This window comes from Rhynchophorus ferrugineus, unplaced genomic scaffold, assembly GCF_030347505.1.
Source record: "Rhynchophorus ferrugineus isolate W39M unplaced genomic scaffold, kcgeb_rfMv2 rfM2, whole genome shotgun sequence".
In the NCBI taxonomy this organism is placed as follows: Eukaryota; Metazoa; Arthropoda; class Insecta; order Coleoptera; family Curculionidae; genus Rhynchophorus; species Rhynchophorus ferrugineus.
The window spans coordinates 42244513-42255131 of NW_027472581.1; the positions used below are offsets into that span (position 1 = coordinate 42244513).

The 10619-nt window shown below is 30.5% G+C and overlaps 2 non-coding genes across 2 annotated transcripts; both read right to left on the bottom strand.

The window, feature by feature from the left end:
• Nucleotides 1–1654: 1654 nt before the first annotated feature.
• On the bottom strand, nucleotides 1655–1726 carry TRNAE-UUC (transfer RNA glutamic acid (anticodon UUC)). The gene has a single exon. It is a non-coding gene; the product is annotated as a tRNA-Glu (tRNA).
• A 283-nt stretch (nucleotides 1727–2009) lies between these two features.
• Nucleotides 2010–2081, bottom strand: TRNAE-CUC (transfer RNA glutamic acid (anticodon CUC)). The gene has a single exon. It is a non-coding gene; the product is annotated as a tRNA-Glu (tRNA).
• Nucleotides 2082–10619: the final 8538 nt, after the last annotated feature.

Consider the following 10619-nt stretch of genomic DNA (forward strand, 5'->3'; position numbering starts at 1 on the left):
CTGAACTAAAACTCAGAGTTGATACGGCAACATTGCGACGCTTTGACGTCACAAATTTAGATGAAGTATGTTCAAAATAACTTTAGATATGGAGATAAATTAAAAATAACCATTAATATTTGAGAAGTAATTTTATATCACGGAACATCTGACCAATAGAATAACTAATTTGATAACATTAATAATATAATTTGTATAATAAATTATAAACTAAATGAGTGTCACAATATTTAGTCGTGTTTTATTATTTTGAACCTATTGATATATTTATAATTATCTGAATTTTATACAACATTTACTTTTCAGTAATAAACAAAAACTCTTTTATAAACTATTTAATGTACTGATATTGTTGAAAAGTTTTACAGAAGAAACAAAATTCACTTGAATAAATCACAGCCTTGTTGATACTTAGTAATGTTTCAGTTCTACGCAAGACTACCTTCATTTTTAAATTATTTTTACAGAGATTCCCTGATAATATTGTTTAATTGCTTACAGTACATAAATCGAAAGGCTGAATTTTAGTTCATAGATACAAAATAAAAATACAACAGAAATTCGATTTTCAGGATCAGAAGAAGTTCTCTTTCAACTGAAATAGTTAAGCAAATATAAAAAAATGCTACATATGGTTTTCTTGATTACTGTAGGTGTCATCTGTTAATGTAGTTGATCATGTACGAATCGAAAAACCGTACTATAAATTACCAGTTTTGTCATGTTCAGATAATTGGGTGATTTCAATAGTGACAAGTCATATGTGAGCAAAGAAAACAGACGCATGATATCATGGGTAAATATCCAAGTGTCAGGTATTAGGTCCGTGATATATTAGAAATTTACACATTAACAGAAACTCATGAAGAGTAATATGATTTAAAAGATAATGTTTATAACTAACATTCTAGAAAAATCTTGGAAACTAGACAATTTAAAATACATTTAACAAAAACTACAAAATATAAACATAAAAACGATTTGTTCTTGATAAATCTTGACATAATCCGTGTGTTATTTTATTTAATCCTACTTATCTTTATAAGTAAAAAATTAATGTAATGCGAAGCCAAAATTTTAAATGAAAAGAAATTCATATAAAATTATCCATTTTCAAATTGGATTGTAAATTTTTAAATCATTATAGTATAATTTCTCAAATTCGATTTGTAATATATTTCTTTATAACTAATTCGTGATGGTGTCTTAAAGTCTCCTTTTACTATGACCTACTGTTTAACGCGGGCTTCGAATCAGGGTCTTAGAGACCATCAGAAAAGATACCCGGTCTTAAAATATTTTTTAAAAATCTGTCGGTTTTAAATTAAATTAGTAATAATAACGAAGACAGATGTTTTTTGTAAGTTTAATATATATTCCTTCAAGCACGAAGGGTAGCTTATCAAAAAATTAGATATTATTAAATTATGTGGAATTGTGACTAGTGATAAAATATGGATTTACTTTGATAATGATAAAAGAAAAAGGGTCGAACGACTACCATCGACATCAACATAAACAAAAAATAGAACACGTATATACCGATATATATTCGTTAATTTTTTAAAAATATTTACTATTTCGTGTTTTAAATACATGAGAGAGTTATATGGTATAAATAAAAATCAAAAATTAAATAATAAAGAAAAAATTATTCCGATACCGGGAATCGAACCCGAGCCTCCTGGGTGAAAGCCAGGTATCCTAGCCACTAGACCATATCGGATGTACACAATTGATTTTACAGATCTTTAATATAGGCGTAGGTCTTTATATAAGTAATAAATATTTACTATCTTATTTAAGCTATTAAAAGAATCACATCACACTTCACATTTCCACATCTCTAATGATACCAAAATATACATATTATGAATAATTATTAGAAATTTATTTATTCAATGCCAATTAACAATAATTTAAATATATTGATACGTATTTTTAGATTAATATTGAAATAACTAATTTCTAAAAATGACGTAAGTAAAGATCTAAAAACAAAAATAGTATTCCGGTACCGGGAATCGAACCCGAGCCTCCTGGGTGAGAGCCAGGTATCCTAGCCACTAGACCATACCGGATTGGATGTTTTATGTTATTCCAAGGTATAAATGCAGTATATTATATCTTTCTATAAATACATAGACAAAATATATCTACGATAAATAAATATTCCCTTCTTATTATCTTCTTCTTACAATAACAAAAATATAATTATATAAATTACATTCCAGTTAGGTTAAATTGTGCAGAAAGCAATGTTAGATATATGTTGATACATTCGTATATTCATAAATATATATCTACTTACATATTGATGTCATAAAAATAAATCAAAACCACCATTTATTTGCTTCAGACACTATTTAAAAAGACTGAAATATTTTTAAACTGCAAAGAACTCGAACACGTCGAAAGTTGACATTTCGAAATAATTTTTAGGGTTATTAATGATAGTTGAGCAGTGGATTATTGGCACTACGACACTATATAACAATTTCAGAAATTACAAATTGAAAGTCCATACAAATATTAATACTGTTTATTGAATCCCAATTTGTTATTTTAACTTATCACAAATTTAATAATACATTAAAAGAAACACAAATTAATTAAAAGAAACAAAAATTAAAAGTACCCAAATAAAATGAGAAACAGTTGAAGATTTTGGTATAAACTCCTGTATATCCCTCTAAATGAATATTCATTAAATTATAGTTTTATTATTACACCTAGTTTAGTGATTTTCGTTCGTTATATGTAGCATATTGTAATTTATTGTGAAGTAATGTAACACAAACAAAAGGGTAAGTTGGATAACTTTTATAACATTATAATATTTTGAGGTATTTTATTTGATATTCATTTATTTTATTATAATTAAAATTGTGATGGGCTAAAGAGAAATTAAGATAATATTGTTTATGTTTTATTAAATTAAATTGAGAGCTTGGTGTTTACATTTAACTATACAAACATATATTTCATTTATTTAAAGTTACTATTATTCATTATTGGGATTGATCTTTAACGTTGGTTAGCATATCTCGGTAACCAATTATTATATTAGGATATTAATCTTAGAAGTTCGTAAATTATACCGATAGGCGTACGATTAACTTGCAGATCAATCATCTTGGAGTGTATCTACTCTTACCCTTTTTTATTACTAACGTAACTGGGACCAGAGATTCCTTATCAGATTTTACACTAAAAAAATATTAACAAACAACAGAACTATTGGAACTTAAATTATATTATGTGTTGTAAATTCAGAACGGAACAGAGGGGTTCAAATTCCCTTCAAAAATCGTGGAAATCATCTCGTGACAAAACAATTTTACAAAAATTGCCAACGAATTGATTAATTAATTGAATGATATCAAATTTAAGTTCCCCCATTTATGTGTTATTACGAGAATTGAAATCTCTTGTTAGCTTAGCAACTATTTTTTACACTGGAAAGCTGTTGATGACTGGTCTAATCATAAGATTGAAAATCCTAATTCACCTTAAAAGAAGAAAGTAACAGCCAGAAACAGTAGTAGTAAGGTATGGCTTAACTTATAAAGGAAATAAATTAAGTTTCATTAGATTAGTGTCTTAATATAAAGTTTACTATGATAACAGATCATAAAATAATGTCCCTTTCAGATACATCAGTGTTATTGGCTTTGTTTCATACATAATTTTTAGGTTATTGAATTAAGTTAAGATTATAAAAATAGCCTAGGTTTTTAGTATTAGTCATAATCTAAAGTCAAAAATCATTGTATTCGCTATTTAAAAAGTTATTCTTGTTAATGACTTATCCAGTAATTCTCTTCCCTTTAGTCTTCATATTAATGATATTAGTACATCTCCTGGGCCACTATTTACGTGTTGAAATCAATAAAATGTGTAATTTCTAATAAGAAATTGATGAGTTTAAACGGTTTTTTTATAAATTACAGCATAGAAGTACCGTTTTTTCGAAGTATTACTTTGTTGGAACGTAGGTGAGTGTAGGTATTTCTACATTTACAAAATGATTAATTTTATTTTGTAGGTTTTTGCTGGCATTTTGCTTCCAGCCTAAGTACAGAGTATACACAATATAACATATAGACTGTTCAATAAAACAGTAAACTCACGTCATCTCAATTGATGACGTCAAAACTTCGTAATGTTGCCGCATCCACTCTGAATTTTAGTACATCTTGGATTTGATACACAACAAAATTCTAATCTAAATAAAATAACTAAACAAAAATACTGTTATCAAATATATTTTATTTTAACATTAAAGTATATATAAGGCATATATTATCGATGGACATAAAACTACAATCAATTATACAGTTATAATAGTTTGTAGGATAGGGTTGTGTTTATTATATTTACATTGAACTCTTCCATACCACCTATGAGTTAAAATTCTAGACACGTGTTTTATCTAGTGTTATCCCCTGGAGGGCTAATCCACCATATTTACAATTGTATATCCAAGTAATATATAGTATTGTAGCGACCTTGAGGCATGTCGAATTTTACTAGTGGAATAACGGTCTACAAAATACTCAGAAATATAATCCCAGATATTGAACATAGGCGGGGTGCCAGCAGCGCCAACTAGAACCCGATAACCAATAGCTGGCAACCGCGAGACGTTTATCTGGAATTTAATTGAAAGGGTATTTCCAATGATTCAGGACCCGACCATCGTTTGGTTTAGATGTGCCACCATTGACTGCCTAAGCCTCGTCACCAGGTAACACCACTGCCATCTGTTTTATCTATTTTGTATTTTCCACATTTTTATATTGCTTTAATAAATAACGGTCACATAATGTAAACACCACTGTTTCATTTGGTTTTACCACCATTCACCATTCACCAATTTAGCCTAAAGTATATTCAAAGTTTTTTCCAAAAAGTCAAAACTTTGCAACAATGCCGCATCAAATCTGAGTTTTAGTTCAGTTTGTCTTTGACATACAACAAAATTCTAATCTAAATAAAATAATTAAACAAAAATACTGTTTTGAAATATAATTTATTTTCACATTACAGTAATGCATATATTAACGTAGGACTTACTGCAATTAAGAACAAAGGTATAATATTTTGTAGGCTATAGTTGTCTTTTTATATTTACAATGAACTCTTTTTCACACCACCCATGAGGTAGATTAGAACTCTAAGCATATAGTTTTAGTAGTGCTATCCCCCTGGTGGCCTAATCCACCAATTAACAAATATATAACAATGTAATATATTTTACTTTCATTCGAGAGCATATTTACCTTTTTACATTTAGTTGTTTCCTTCGTTGGTGTGTTTATTTGTCGAGTCATCTTAATATCAACGCATTTTTTATTTCTACTGCTACTACCTGAGTACGCCATTCTTGACAAAATTAATCACTAAATTCTGCCTAATGCATTTACCATATCTACAAAACAGTAAATATTTATTCTCTCTTCATTCTTTCTAACCTAATGCTCATGTTTATTTCTGTCTAAAACATGTTCACGATCCACCATTTATCAATTACTTACTACGCATATATAAAAAAACTTTGAATATACTATGTTTTACTTTCATTAGAGAGTTTACCTTTTACGCTTATTAGTTCTTGTTTCCTTCGATACAGTGATTCCTTGTCAAGTCATTTTGATATCACTGTATTTTCAGTTAGATTGTTCTGTATACCTATATATTTCTTTCTTGATAAAACTAGATTTAATCGCGGCATTCTCCTTAATGTATTTACCACATCTACAAAGTACTTGATATTCTTTCTCTCCTCATACGTTTTAACAAAATGCTCATGTATAAATATTATTTCACAATCTAGAATAAGATTTCTTACAGTTATAGTACATTAATTATCTACTCACCTTTAGTTGTTTCCTAATCTAGGAAATTGTCAGCGTTGAATCATAATCGCATATTCAGAAAGTTTCATTCAAGTGAATTACTAAGCTGTTGATTTTCAATCTATCTAACATTTGTTCACGTTTCCACCATTTGTCAATTTCTTTTTCAATGTATCTGATAGAGTTCATCCAAACCGAAGGTGTTTTTAAATATTCGTGTTTCCAGCTTGAAGAACAATATATTGGTTTGAGGACTGTTTCTTTTCGGTGAATCCAGGATTATAATTTTTACTTTATGAGATATTTCACTTACCGTGTCTGTACTAACATTCAGTGCAGCTGCAACACGCTAAAAATATTTTCAATAAAAACCGCTGCAACTTAATATTGAACAGTAAAAACGTTCACCTCTCTATCGTAGTTTACTGGAAATAGAGGGTATCCATTATCTCATTCCTATTCTGTCCGAGTTTTTAATTTATAAAAATAAAATTTATTAAAACAAGCAAAGCGTTAAAACAACCTTTGCCGGTTCATAACCTGTAGTTTAATATTTTGAAAATTTTTGCAGATGGTTGACAACCGGACGACTTTTGCAGGCTGTTTCAGTTACATGTTCGAACTTATCTGACAGCATTGTGTCTCTTTTTAACTAGAATAAAATGAGAAGGAAAATATTATCTGATTCTGAAGCGAATGTATAAATTGCGGGAGGCAATACATTAATCATCTTGATGACGTATGTACAAAAAACTTTGGATAAACTATAAATGTTTGTTAATAGTTGTAATAGTTGTGTCATCTCTGTGCTATGTTATCACTTTTCACTATACCTTTGCATATGTACCATGCAATAGAGTATATCGTATTACATGTTATCAACACTGATTCTGTGTAAATAATAGAAAGCGTTTGTATTGCTTCGCGTAGTCTTGCAGGTAGCTTAGACACTTTCAGACGTTTCGCGAGTGACATTATCCACAGTAATGACAGCGTACACAAAAAAAAGTGGTTGGAACCCAAAGTGACAAAAGACTGTGACTGTGATTGTGGTCAGACAGTATAAAACAACTGCAGCAAATGTAACAGCACAACTCAACACTCACTTGAGTATTACTGCTTCAAGAAAAACTGTATGGAGCTGGCTGTACAAGGCATAGCTTCGCATTCATTAATAGACTGCGAAAAAAATGGTGCAACGATCATAAAAGCTGGACACATGGTGATTGCAAGACCGTGGTGTAGTGCGATGAATAGCCGTTTACATTGTTTCCTACAAACGAACGTCTTTAAATATGGAGAATTCCAAAAGAAGCCTACGATCCGGACTGCCTGTTTTTTACAGTCGAACATGAGAGAGGTTCCTTTATAATATAGGCAGTATTATCATGGTATTCAGCTAGTCCTCTTATTCACATCACTGGTCGTATTACTGTGAATAAATATATCGACACCCTCAGTGATGAAATTCTTAATATGATTAGCATATTGCTGCAAATCAATGCCTTATCTAAAATGAAGAGTTTCCAAATGTCATCACATATTTTCCCTGGCCATCACAATCGCCAGACCGCAACTTAATTGAGTCATTATGGGAAGACTTAGAGGAGAGAGTGAGGAGTATATTTCCCTTTCCAATATCATTGAAGCAATTAACGGATTTTTTGGTTTGGTTTGCTTTGAAGAATTGTTAGCTATTCTAAATCAAATAGTGGCTTATTAATAAATACATATTGTGTATATATCAGGTATTTATATTATTTTCTCCTATCCTGCTGTATTTACCACAATGTAAATAATATTTTGGTTCTGCCCATCTATGGTAAGTATTTCATTATTAACTGACACTTTTCGTCGTGTTAAATTATTGCTCAAATTTATTGTCTATTTGTTTAACTATTAGTGTTTTAGGTATATTTCAATTCCTACGACATTCCAGTAATTATAAGACGCCAATATTAAACAATAGATAGTTTGTAAATAAGATTGTGCATAGTTAATGTTACAGTGGGTTAATTGTCTCTCGATCGTTGGAAGAAAAACCCTGACCCCAGTAAACCCCATACCAAATTGAAAGATCTCAACCTTTTATGCTAAAAAGTTAATTTGCTCGACACGTACGCCTCTCGTTACCTAACGGTTGCTTAATCGCTCTGCAAGAATGCGTCAGTGTTGTATTTATTTTCCTTGACTGACTTTTACTAGTCTGAAAGTTCTAGAACAAAACCGATATTGCAACTGTTCGGCGGAAAATAATAATAGTCATTCTTTGTTAGATACATCTTAAATACGATATGGGTAAGTTTTTGTAAACATTATAGTTAGCGACTACATGATAATATAATATTAATATTTATTGTTACTAATGTGAATTTTAAATTTATATACTAATTAAAGATTCTAATTTTAAGTAAAATATACTTATATTATATTGTAATTATTTTAAGAACATGTTGTATTACAATTCATCTTAAATTAGATACATTCGATATGACAGAATTACAATCCTAATTTACAAATTAATTTATTGATATTCTTCTGTAGTTGCATCAGTAATCAAGCAAGTTGGGTGCGGAATAAATACATTAATATGTATTTTCCAAATTAAAACTAAATTAAAATACTTCAATTAATGTTAAAGAGCAACACTTATAACAGATCAATTGAAAAGTTCCCGGCCTGGCACATAGATGGCGTTACTAGAATTAAGTCCATATGTTTTTTAGTTAGTCATAACCCTCAAAAGGTGCGTGTATAAATTTGACAGCTGTTGAATCATTAGTTTGTGAATAATAGCATTTTGAGTGAAGCTACTTCTAATATTGTTAAAAAAAAATGGATAAAAAGGAATTTCGCGTGATGATAAAATATTGCTTTTTGAAGGAAAAAAATACAGTTGAAGCAAAAACTTGACTTAATGCCGAGTTTCCGGACACTTCTACAGCAAAATCAACCATCAAGGATTGGTATGTTAAGTTTAGAGGTGGTGAAATGAGCACCGAAGACGGTGAACGCAGTGGGCGCCCAAAAGAGGTTATTAGCGACGAAAACATTAAAAAAAAAACCACAAATTGATTTTGAATGACCGTACATTGAAACTGAATGAAATAGCAAACACTGTGAAGATTTCAACTGAATGTGTACATTATACCATTCATTCACCAATATTTAGGTATGAGAAAGCTCTGTGCAAAGTGGGTGCCACGCGAGCTCACTTTTGGCCAAAAACAACGACGTGTTGATGATTCGGAGCAGTGTTTGAAGATGATCAAGCGTAATAAACCCGAGTCTTTGTATCGATATCTGACAATAGATAAAACATGGCTCCATCCTTTCACTCCGAAGTTCAATCTACAGTCATCCTAGTGGACTGCACACGATGAACCTGCTCCAGAGCGTGGGAAAACGCAACAGTCGGCTGGAAAGGTTATGGCGTCTACATTTTGGGATGCGTATAGAATAATTTCCATTGACTACTTTAAAAAGGAAGGACCATCAACAGCAATTATTACATAGCGTTATTGGACCGTTTGAAGGACGAAATCGCCAAAAAACGGCCACATTTGAAGAAAAAGGAAGTGATGCTTACCAAGACAATGCAACGTGTCAAAAATCTATGAATTGGGCTTCGAATTGCATCCTCATCCACCGTATTCTCCAGATCTGGCCCCCAGCGGCTATTTCCTTTTCTTAGATCCCAAAAGAATGCTCGCTAGGAAGAAAGTTTCGTCGAATAAAGAGGTGATCGACGTATCTGAGGCCTATGTTGAAGCAAAAGACAGATTGTACCACAAAAATGGTATCGAAAAGTTGTAGGGTCGCTATACTCAGTGTATCACCCTTGAAGGGATTTATATTGAGTAAAAAAAACTAATTTTGTAAAAAAAATGTGTTTTACTATGGTATGCTGGAGACTCTTCAGTTGACCTGTTACACTATATGGTTTGGTTCGCTTAAATCTTTTGACATTTTGCGTTTGTCCAGAAGGTATATTGCTTCCACGTTGTTGTTATTTAGCAACATTATTTCAAGTTTTAATGCGAAATTTTGGATCACTTCGTAAATCCAATTGATTCACTGTGCAGTTCTTCATTGGTTACGTTGCGATAAACATTGGTAATTAATCGATGAACTTTCTTTTGACATGGTTGGCTTAATATCTGTTTGATGACTTAATGCAATCCCATGACTCCAAATAGATTTTATCCAAATACATTGTATAGATGACTAATAAACCAAAATATTTGTGAGCATATATATAAATGAGCATGAAAGTGAAAAAGTAGTGTCACTAACAAATTAATAAAGTCCTGTTTACAATGCACCATGTCAATGGTCGATTGAAAACAATGCTTAAATTGAATGAATTAGCCTTTATATCACTTCTCCATCCACATTGAATTTTAAAAATAATTCCTAACAGACCTGTAAAAAGATGGTGTTACAAAAATGGGATGGATAAGTTAGAAGAGTTATAATTACCATTAAGAGTCCATTATAGTCACTGATAAAGTTGAATTTAAAAATAACAGAGAAATAAAAATGATGATGAATGAATAGTAAATGATGACACACAGTACACTTGATAATTAAGTAGCCAATAAAAATCAGATATTTTTCTTTTTGTTAAAATTTATTCCCTGTTTTACATGTAAAATTTTTCAAGATCATCAAGATCATTTCATTTATGAAAATTTTAAGATCATTGCTTTTGATGGGTTTCAAATGTAAAGAAAACATTGTATATATCACTTACTA